Source organism: Protopterus annectens, chromosome 1.part1 (assembly GCF_019279795.1).
Source record: "Protopterus annectens isolate FY-2018-M chromosome 1.part1, PAN1.0, whole genome shotgun sequence".
Classification (NCBI taxonomy): domain Eukaryota; kingdom Metazoa; phylum Chordata; order Ceratodontiformes; family Protopteridae; genus Protopterus; species Protopterus annectens.
In genome coordinates this window covers 1,669,646,901-1,669,659,376 of record NC_056726.1, presented here as the reverse complement: position 1 = coordinate 1,669,659,376, position 12,476 = coordinate 1,669,646,901, and positions in this window count along the sequence as shown.

Below are 12,476 nucleotides of genomic sequence, written 5' to 3'. Positions count from 1 at the left end.
CTTCATTTTTATGACTTTCCATCATTCTTCTCTTATGGATTAGGTAAGGCATAAAGAAAACATCACCACTCAATAAGTGACAGTTATACATCTGTTTTATTCCCCTCCTCCAATACACATGTATTGAGATTTTTCTGCACTTTCTGTTGAGCATGAAATATTGTACTGTGAAAACCAAGGTGTAGATATTCTGAAGTTTGTTGCACTGTTTATGTAGAATTCTCACACAACTGTTAATGAGTTACCTAGAACTGTTGCCCAGTAATGGAAAAGTACCAAATAAATGTCAATTTGTGTACTTGAATAAATGTTGATTTGTGTACATGAAAAAATGTTGATTTTTGTACATGAATAAATGTAGTTTGTTATACGGGGGGGGGGGCGGATAAGGCATACCCTGATAATAAGCCCTGATGCGTATTTTGGCATGGAAAAGTATAAGGCTCAGTCTTGTTTATGGGCAAGTACGGTACTGTTTGATGGCAACATCCACCCCAGTCCTGACCCTTCCATCACACCGACTAAAACCTTCAACCCAATTAAAATCTCTCTATATATGCTATTAACATACAGAGTCTGCATAAAAATGTTACAGAGCTACATACCTGGATTACCCACTACTTTCCTCAGATCTTAACTCTATCAGAAACATGGTTAAAACCACAAATCTCTGATACAGAAATACTACCTCCCACTTCAACATATACCATCTTGAGAGAGCTACCAAAAATGTGGAGGTGTAGCAATTAGCATTGCAATGGCAGTGTTGTCACCTCACAGCAAGAGGTTCTCCAGTTTGATTCTTAGCTGGAGTGCCTTCTGTGCAGAGTCTGCATGTCTTCCCTGCATTTGTGTGGGTTTCCTCTGGGTGCTCCGGTTTCCTCCCACATTACAAAGACATGCATCTGGAGCATTTCTATATATATATATATATATACCACCTGGAAACAACATTCCCATCCTTAAAGCTGTCGTATCCTGGCTCTCACTGCTTATCCACTATGAGACCATACTACTCTGAGACATTAATATCGACTGGCAAAAACTAGCTTCTTCCTCCTAGTCCCTACATATTAACCTCCATGGCTTCCACCAACTTATCACAGCTCCTACTCACTTCATTAACAATAATACTAATTGCTCCACCTTAGACTGGATTTTCACCACTGAACTTACCCCTTATCACAACCCTAGTACCCTACCCGACTCCTTAAGTGACCATCTCCCTATATGAATCCAAAGACACTCCTCCCAAGTGCCTAAACACGACCAGTATAGAGACTGTTGTAAGCTTTCTTCCTTTAATGCTGAAACATTTAATAACATGCTCACTTCTATTAACTGGAGACACTTGAAATGCCTTCTCCTTCACAATGCTCTTCTAACATTTAATCACAATGTCCTTGACATCCTTGATTCTGTGGTTCCTTTAAGAAATATTAGAATCAAAACAGCATTCTCTCCATGGCTGTCAAAGGACACCCTAACTCTTATGAAAAAAAGGGACAGGTACTGGAAACAATGGCTGAAAACTAAATCTACAACACTCTTACAAAGATATAAAGAACTCTATAACCTATAAAAAAATCAGAAATAAAAAAAAATCTGTTATAATGCCCAATTCATGCATAATTCTAACTCTGGTACTCCACCAATAACATTTTACATCCTGGTCAATCTACCACCCCCACCCCCATCCCAACAATACTCCCCAAGAAACTGACACCTTACTAAATTTACATTTCATTGAATCAATTCAAAAACTTACCAATACCTGCCAAAGTCAAAGCCTGTCTCATACTATACATACTGCAAGCAATAACACCCCTTTCTCTCTCAACCCTGTCTCCACTACTTACATAAAGTCCCTTCTACTAAAGCTAAAACCATGCTCTCCCTCAACCGGCAACCTCCCTCCACTCTTTCTTAGACTTGCAGCCCACTCTATAGCTTACCCTGTCTCATGCCTAGTAAACAGATTTATCAAAGAATCCACTGTTCCAGATATACGGAAATCTTTCTTTATCATACCACTACACAAAGGAGGGAACTCCACAGACCCATCAAACTACAGACCCATTGCCATTCTCTGCCCTCTCTCCAAAATCCATAAAAATGTTTTCATAACCAGCTTCTTAAGTACCTAATTGATGAAAACCTACTGACCTCTTCTCAACATGGCTTCAGGCCTAATCATAGCACTTCCATTTTTCTCCTCTCCTTCACTCACACTGTTGCTGAAGCCAGGGACAAAAATAATTTTGTATCTTGCCTTTTCCTTGACCTTTCTAAAGCTTTCAATATGGTCTCCCATTCCAATCTACTTGCTAAACTGACTGAACTTAACCTCTCTCCCATTACTATTCATTGGTTCTCAAGCTATCTCTCAAACAGGCTCCAGTCTATCAGATGGCAATCCACCTGTTCCACTTTCCTACCTATCCAGACTGGCATCCCTCAAGGCTCTATCTTTGGCCTTCTCCTCTTCAACATCTTCACTAATAATCTACACTCCTCCTGAACCACTTCTACCATAATACAATATGCAGATGACTCAATTCATCAGTACCTCAGTCAATATATCTAACCTTCGGTCCATCACTCAAAATACTTTCTCATCTGTAGAAAAATAGCTAACTGACCACCAACTTATACTTAACCCCAAAAAGATTAAGCTCCTACTACTCCTCCCCAAATCCCTCCCCACCACAAATCCACCTTCACTATTTCTTCTCTCAGTAACAACCTTATCAAACCTGAACCGCACACAAGCCTACTAGATACTATAATAGATGCCCAGCTCATCCATATTCAGCATTGTATTAAAAAAACTAACCAGAAACTGTGCCTTCTCTATAGAAATAAAAAACCCTTGCTCCCAACACCAAACCAACCCTAACACAAGCCTTCCTTCTTCCATGCCTACTCTATGACTCACCTATCTTTACCCATATGCAGTCATCCCTACTAACCAAACTTCAGCAAACCTATAACAATATAGCCAGATTCACCTCCAATCAGCCATATAAATTACATCATTGCCTTGCCCTAAAACAACTTCAGTGGCTTGAATTCCCCCAGCTCTTTTTTCCCTCCCAGCTACAGTTTACACATTCCCTACTAAATAACCCTCTGCCTGTCCCTCTCTTTCTTCCATAGTATCCCCTTACATCCCAGCTCATTCACTTTGTAGCTCTGATCAGAACTTTCCAGACATTCTGTCTCTTCCGTCTCTTCACTTTCTACTAAAAAAAAAAAACTGTACTTCTTTGTACTTCATTTTGCTGCTTGTGCTTAGGAGTTCAACAGCATTTAGTTTGCTGTATTTATTACTGCTTGTTGGTAGCCTCACTAAATTGAAGACAGTATTCTACTGAATAGCTGAATAGCTGGTTTATTTGTGCTGTCTGTTACTGTTGTGATTGTGACCTACTGTTTCAAAGCAATCTACTGATTAACTATATTCCATTGCTATCTACTGCAATTCATTACTGTTTAACTGCATTTTACTGCATTTCATTTCTGTCAGTTCAAGAGAAATCTTGACGAGTGGATGGGAGATCGTAGGTTTACCCCGGGAATCATCTCTGTATCACTGCTAGACAGAGGCACAGCAAACTAATGGGTATAGTATTCTCATCCTAAGGGGTGGTGAAAGCCACACACACTCTGGCTAGGCTTATAAATGCCCTAGGGCAGATAGCCTAGTATGAACCTATGAACCTATGAACCTATGAACTGTATTTTTTATACTGTGAGTTCTATCCTTTTGACTATAAGTGATTAATCTGTGCTTCATTGTGAGTTTTTTCTCACTGAATTCTTAACCTTAAAATTGAGTAGCATAGTCTAGATACAGGTCTGCAGCATCCAGAGCTTCAGCTGCATGGTTTTTAACCCTTTTTGCGGTATTACAGCTACAAGTTTTCCCTTAGTAGCTCTTGTGTTATCATCTAGTAGTACTACTCGTAGACCTTCCTCCCTTTACCCTCTTAGCTCTTTCAGTTTCTGTCAAATATGGATGGACAATTTCCTACATTTTCTCTTGTCAATCTGGTTGATATGGGCATCCAGAAATAGTGTAGCAATTGTTTTATGTACACAGACAACCCTCTACTACTACCACCTAGGAACACAACTTGTGAGAGATGCAATTACATCAAGCACCTAATATTACTGCTCTCTCCCCCACAAACCAGTATAACTGGTATTGAGAAGGTTGGCAATATGAACCCCACACCTCAAACACCAGCCGCACCTACACAACAGACCCCCACATTTTCAGGCAGGAACTTGCAGCACCATTAGGCACCCTATTCAACTAAAGCCTGAATACCAGATTTGTCCCAGCTGAGTGGAGGACAGCTACTGTCATCCCTTTGCACAAAGGCTGTGGGTCCACCAATCCAGGAAATTATAGACCCATCAGCCTAACTAGCCTGATTTGCAAAGCCATAGAGCAGATTATCATGGACCTCATTAACAAGGACAGTGGCAATCTCCAGACACTTGATCCCACACAGTTTAGTTTTGTCAAGGGGAGGTCATGCCTGTTAAATCTGGTTGACTTCTTTGAGACAGTCACCAAGGCCATAGACGAGGGGAAGATGGTGCATACCGGCTACCTTGACCTGGCCAATGCCTTTGATACATTTCCCCAATCAAGTATAATAGATAAACTCTCTCAACTAGACATCAATCCATATGTTACCAGATGGGTAGCAAACTGGATCACTGATAGAACCCACCTAGTCAAAATAGGCAAAGCCACCTCAAGTAGTAGACCCGTAAGAAGTGAAGTACCCTAGGGATCGGTCTTGGGGCCTCTGTTTGGGATATACTTCTCAGAGGTGCAGGCCAAATCTCATGGGCTATGGCTGACCATGTTTGCATATGACTGCAAGCTGGGTGCTGTCATCAGTTCCCCTAGTGATGTGGACATCCTCCAAGAAGGTCAAACCCAGACAAATGACTGGTGCCAGAAACATGGCCTCAAACTGAATGCCAAAAAATGCATCATCCTCCCTCTTGGGGAGTGACATCCCCACAAGTTATCACATTGATAATAAGGCACTAAGCATGCAATCAGTTATGAGGGACTTGAGCACCCAGGTTGATAGCAAGCTGACTTTTGACCACCATATTGCCTCTGTTGTATGGAACATTTTCTACATGGCCCACCTCATTAGCAAGGGTATCTCATCCAGGGACAAGGTGGTCATAACATTCCTGTAGTCTTCCCTTATAAGACACATTATTGAGTACAATGTCCCTTTTGGCATGTACCTCACAAAGCACACACAGCAGCTGGAAAGACCACAGAGGTTCCTCACCCAGAAAATCCAGGGCCTCAAACATCTACCCTACACAGATAGACTAAAAGCCCTGTCTCTCTACTCATTCTCCTACAGACTCCTCAGAGATGACCTCTGCCTGGCATACAAAGCACTCTCAGACCCCACCCTTATGGGACTGCTGCATATCTACAAGTCAAGCTCAACTCGAGTAGCCCGCATGCGCAACCTCAACCTTGTCCGTGACATCAATAGGACATGATGGCAGGACAGATTTGTGTCTCAGAGACTCCCCCCTTTGTGGAATAGATTCCGTCTCCACATTAAACCTTTTTAAGTGCAACTTGGAAAACTAGATGGGGAACAAAAAATATACCCTTGGAATTCTAGGTGTGTCCCTACTGGACAGTAGAATAGGGTGCTGACTTGTTGGAACATGGGCTAAATTCTTGGCTAGGTTTGTAAGGGTCTTAGAGCCAATGGTCTAGTAAATTCCTCTGAAACTATGAACCTATCTATAAACCAAAGAGAAGCTTTGGCAAACTCTTGTACAAAACCACAGTATCCCTAGCTTGGAACAGGATTTCTCCTAAAATCTGTAGCATTAATAGTAGCAGATCCTTTAAAACTGAAGTTGAAAACTATTACCTTAACTCAAGATGCTGCCCTTGTCACAATCCTCCTTAACTATCATTTCCTCTCCAAATTTTATTTTTCACCTCTCCTCGACTTTTCAGAATATGTTGATCATATTGTTTCCATTCTTGCATATGCAAAACTAACTTGCTCTTCCCTGAACATCTCTGTGCACGCAAAAAAAATAATGCTACATTTCATGTACTTTGTTTAGTTGTACATTTTATGTATATTTTTTGCACCTTATTACTTCTTTATTTTTACAATGCATGTATTATCTTGTATTCTTTCTTTGTAATTTCATAAATCTGTATGTTGTATGCTGGAACTTTTCTCTTCTGGTCTCCACTGAAAAGGGCCACTTGGCTCAGTTGGAGTAACCCAGTTAACAAATCTCAAATAGATAATAAATAAACATAAATAAATAAAAAAAATCAATTGCCACTGCAGTAGGGTGTGCAATATTTTCTGTAGAACAATCAAGATGTATTTATCATACCACATGTCCCTATGGTAGTGAAGGAGATTTGGTAGGGATAACTTTTGGCATGTTTGAGTTGATAGTTGCAGATAGGTAGCAGTGGATCATGGATGTGAGGCCCCTGGATCCAAAGACCTCAGGAGTATTGGTTACTTTGAGGAGAAGGAAACTGTCTAACTGTAGGTACATGTCTTGGAATAACTGGATTTTTGGATTTGTTTACTTTCAATGAGCAGTTATAAAGAAAAGTCCTAAGCAGGGTCTTCCCCTCTTGGCTTATTTCTTAATGATAAAAGAAGCCTAGTGCTTAAGAGGTGGTTCTAGAAATTCAATCAAGGTCCATTTAGTGTCACTAAGAGCAGTTATTAAGCTGTTTGGATGTGTAGATGTTACAAAATATGGGTAAATTATCAGAATCCTGAAAGGCTGAGAGAAGGTGAAAGGTTTGGCAGTCAATGGTAGATTGCTGATTAGTAGACAGTTGTTAAGGGTAGTGTTAATGGGTTTGTGTGCACAGTCATCTTCCTTTGAGTCACACATATTGTGGGTCACCTTGCTGTTTTTTGGAATGAAGGGATATTTAGGATTAATGAGATGTCAAATCTCCTAAATGGTCCTATTTGTGTGCTATTTATGAAGCAGTGTTGATCTGCTTGGGGAAGGCTTGTCAAGTTAAAAAGGATCAATAGTTGTTGCAGAGACATAAGGATGTTTTGCTATGTCCATTAAGGTGGGTTTTGACATGGAGTGGATTGACTAAGGGTTTACTAAGTGTATTGAGACTGGTTTAGCTTTTTTTTGGTTTCCAGATGGAAGAGCAGTTTAATACAGGCAATTTGTTGCTGTTTTAGACAAGGTGTTGGGGTGTCAAGGGGTTGTAGAAGATAAGTATCCCTCTCCTTTATTTCAGATTTGACAGCTGAAGGCAAACCATTTGAAGTTATGTCATTAAAAGCAGGGATAGATGGGTCTCCAAAGCTTTGAGTAGTTAGCTATTACTACAGTAGTTTATTTTTTGTGTCTTGTTGACAATGCACCTTGTGGTTATGCTAGTTTCGTTGGGGGACGATATCATTGTCTGTTTTTATTTTTAGAGGCTCAAGGCAATTTTGATAATTTGTCATTCATTTGTATTCTGGACCGCTATGGTTGTAAAAACTAAATGGCAGCTGATTGTGCCTCAATGCAAATGGATAGAACTAATTTGGAAAGAACATCGGCATATCACTTTCTATCATCATTTTCTCATGATGGGGGAACTTCAAATGTTAGCTGATTCTATCAAGGTAATTGCTGTTCATTTGCCGCAATGCTTTAGGAAAGGTACTGAAGTGTAAGCTTTATTAATTAGTCTTGTTTTGAAAGGGACACATAGTTTCAGCCAATGGGACGGCATCCTTATTAAGTTCATTGGTGATTTGGCAATAGAATTTTGTGGATAAGAGATGAATTTGGTGTAGAGGAAATAGAATACATCTGAGTGATGTGAGCTTGGAGTTATTTTACAGGATTTACTCAGTTTCCTAGGATACAAGGTTAGGTGGTCTTTTAATGAAATGGTAGTAAAGAATGGGGATGTGCTACAGGTACTACCAGTGAAGTGGCCTGGTGGGCAGTTTCAGTCAGGTGATTTTTTCCCCTTTTCTTTGGCATTTGGTAAGATTTCAGTAGCAGGAGTAAGCGATGTTAGCTGCTGTTCTTTGTGTTCTGTGGTTATGGTTTCAGTGAGTAGTCATTGATGCTACTGGAATAATGAGTGATCTGCGAATACTTCCAATCCCCTTTTTTATGAATCTTCATCAAGTAAGTTATTATTACAGTGGTGGTATTCTGAAAAGTTACATCATTAGTCCTCTGTTTTATAGTTCACTTTTTATGAATGAATTCAGACATTTTGATTGTTGGTCTGGCAAATATAAAAGTGGTAAACAAACCAAACGTAGGTGCAATAAGCCAGCTCTGATGAAGCGTCTTGTGCTGGTGTGAAAGAGCGCATCATTTTTATATTCTGATTTTATTTTGTATGTTTTTAACATTTGTAGTCATTTTATTAACATTTGCTAATGTTTGCTCACTTTGGTGGCTCTTTCTTGTATTTTTTTGTGTAAATATAAAAGTGGTCACAGCGCAATTCTGACATGGTCTTTGTGGCCAGGAGGGGCTCATAGGCAAAATAATACAAACTTTAATTCAAATCAGTTTCTTAATAACTGTGTAATTACATTATATTCAATGACAAAAAATGTCAAAATTCACATTACCGACAAGGGAATGCACATCCTACAAAACATTAAAAAGGATGTCATGTTGTGCATGGGGTAATTTCACTGTACCCACATCATGGAGGGTTGTACCACCATGCTTCTTGCTGCTTATATGTACCCACTGCAACAGCATATAATATCAAGGAAAGGCATGTAGTACACTCCTATTATTATAGGGATTTTATAATGGCAACAACAATCTGATCATCAGTCATCCCGAATCAACAGAACATTTCATGACCACACATGTGTTGAAAAAATGGCACAACCCCATACTCATATACATTCATTATATACAGAGCTCAACTGCATAATACCTTAAACCTCCTTTAGTGGAGGACCATGATATATATATATATATATATATATATATATATATATATATATATATATATATATATATATATGTACTAATAACTCCTGAAGGACATATCAGCATTTGAACCACGTAGAATCTAGATATTCATGACTTTTGTTTTTTTTTTTTTTTTTTAGTCTTTATGGACACCTTAATGTTTATAGGCATCCTACAGGGTTTAAAGCCCTATCTTTTTAAAGTATACTATGCCATACTGATGAGGTTATAAAAAGTCTGAAACCTGTCATGTCTACAGCTTGTGGGCTTTGGCATTATTGGAATGAATATACCCATAAAAACTTAAGAAAGTTAAAAAGTCATGGGTATTCAGAAGCCATGCACCTGAAAAGCTGGTATGCTCATAGGGAAGTACTAGCCTAGTAGTCTTTGCAGGCCATTTTAAACTTAACCAATTTCCACAAAAGTGAGAATCAATTCCTGTATTTTGTGTCTACGAGGTAAACACCTTAACAATTATGCCAACCTCCAGTCCCTCAGAATCAATTCCTGTACCTTGTGTCTATGAGGTTAACACATTAACCATTATGAATAACCTATACCCCTGTATATAGCTATATATCTATAGCTATCTATCTATCTATCTATCTATCTATCTATCTATCTATCTATCTATCTATCTATCTATCTATCTATCTATCTGTCTATCTATCTATCTATCTATCTATCTATCTATCTATCTATCTATCTATCTATCTGTCTGTCTGTCTATCTATCTATCTATCTATCTATCTATCTATCTATGTATCTATCTATCTATGTATCTATCTATCTATCTATCTATCTATCTATCTATCTATCTATCTATCTATCTATCTATCTGTCTGTCTATCTATCTATCTATCTATCTATCTATCTATCTATCTATCTATCTGTCTGTCTATCTATCTATCTATCTATCTATCTATCCATCTATCTATAAGGGTTATTTGGATATATCCCAATGACCTCCACTACATGAGGTTTAAGGTATTACAGAGTGAGGGTTCTAGCTTTGTTATGTCTCTCTTGTAGTTTTACTGTATTTGTATATATTATGTATATATGGTTTTATGTACATGTATTTATCCACATGTATGTGTCTGTGTGTGTCCATGTGTGTGCCTGTGCTTGTGTCTTTTGAATCCAGGACACATTTATTTGCAGCTTCAGGATATCAGACAAAAAGGTTAAATGTCATATAATGCATTCATTCTAGCTTTCAGAAACTTAGATTTTTATGATGTAATTTGCCTTCAATGTGCTTTATTTTCTAGAAAATGAAAGGGAGATGGTTAAGAATTCCACCATAATATTTTAAGTAGGGCCCATTTAATATAATGTAATACAGATATGAAAGAGCAAAATGGAAAAACGGTCTGAAATAAGAACTAAACTTCTGTGAAAAAGTTTCTCTGACTTTATGGTATGTATCACCACATTTCATTTTTATCAGGCCATTTTCTTCCCAGCCACTTGCAAAGTAAAATCAGATAACTAAAGCATATACCCAATGATTTTCACCTCATGTTCTTCACAATGATTTTTTTTTGTTATTATTTCTAAACATCTTTTACATTTTTATAAAGACAATCTGGTTGCTATGGCTACTGAATTTTATCTCCTGGATATTACCTATAAACACCATTATTAATCACCTTTCTTAAAATTTTAAATGAAAGTGCATTATCAGCATATTTCCTTGTTTTTTCTATAGGTACCCAATGATTTGGAATCAGAGTCTAATTATTATTTGCAGTTTTAAAGACAGAGGGATAACAAAAATATGTCTTTTAAAGAAAGAAGATGACAAATATGACAGCTGATTGCTGTTTTGTTATTCACATAGTTATACTCAGCACACAGCTTCATATGTTATTACTCTGTAAATGTAGATCATTTATTTACAATGCTAACTTAAAGAATGTGTGAAAGTTCCTTTCATTTGCCAGTTAAAAATAGGTTTAAATACACACACACACACACACACACACACACACACACACACACACACACACACACACACACACACACACACACACACACAAAAACGCAGGTCTGGATTTCATAAAGTTGGAGGAATCCGGTAAGTGCAGTATTGAGTTCCACTCAAGAATTGAGGCTAACCAGCTAAAATGCAAATATGGCTCTCCAATGAGTATAACTCATCACAAAGCAGTGCATTACCAGTGCACATCTATGGAAATTATACAAGCTCAATGGAGCCTTCAGTAATAGGTGGACAGTACTAAAAGAAGAGAAATGTGCATGAGTCATTGTGTCCAAAAAGTGATAAATATCTGCAAACAGTGATGGATATCATTGCAATTCATAGGCAGACATATATTAATACACCCATCACTGTATGTGGAATCTGATATAATCTGTACATTTCTAGTAAAAATAAATAAATAAATAATTTAGGTGAAGGGTAGTCACAGCCACTTCACTGTGGCTAACAGTGGCTGACAATGGGGCAGAACACATGTCAGGAACACAAATAACGCACACATCCAAGGAAATAGGATGATATAAAAACAGATGTGGGGTGAGGTTGAAGAAGACAGAAACACAAGAGGTTTTATGAATAGAAAGGTCAAAGGATCAGTCAGAGGGGTGTGGGCAATTTCATTTTAGTGGAAATAGGCCCCATTTTTTTATTTGGAGAACAAAGGAATGGAAAAGACAGAAAGTGGAGGAGCACAAAACAGCAGGTATAAACATATAACAAATATCACAAGACATAACAGATAAAGGTTCGAAATACACATAAGGGAAGGGTAACCAGCACAAGCAGCACACATGCAGACTATACAACACTGGTGAAGGAAAATTGACAAACAGGGTAGGGGTGCATACCAGCTGGGTCTATATCAGCATTTTGAAAGACGGAAATGCCGAATACCAGTTGGCCGACCTGTAAATGTCAAACTACAGCATTGCTGAATGGCCAAATCACAGATTTCTTTCCAAGGGAAAGAAATTGGTTGGCCAAACACCAACGCCAAACACAAACAAACATTCTTAAGTGGGGGGCTTCACACTGCACACTCCTCAACATGGAGGGCTGTGCCCCCCCCCCACTAACTAATTATTCTAACTTTGAGACCGCACTAAAGTCAGGGAAAGGGCAGGTGTAAGGAAACGGCCAACTGCTTTCGTTCTATTAGGAAGAAATCGGTGATTTGGCTATTCGGCAATGTCGTAGTTCGGCGTTTATGTGTCGGCCAACTGGTATTTGGCATTTTCATCTTTCAAAATGCTGATATAGACCCTACCAGCCATGGTGCAATGCAAAAATGAATATGTGCCAATGTACTAATCATTGTTGAGATGTTGTAGACTGTGTAGGTGTGTATTCCTAGGTAATCACTAGGCTAATGGCACAAGACCCTTTACGAGCCTAGCCAATAATACTCAGGATACGACAGCATTATATCTTAATT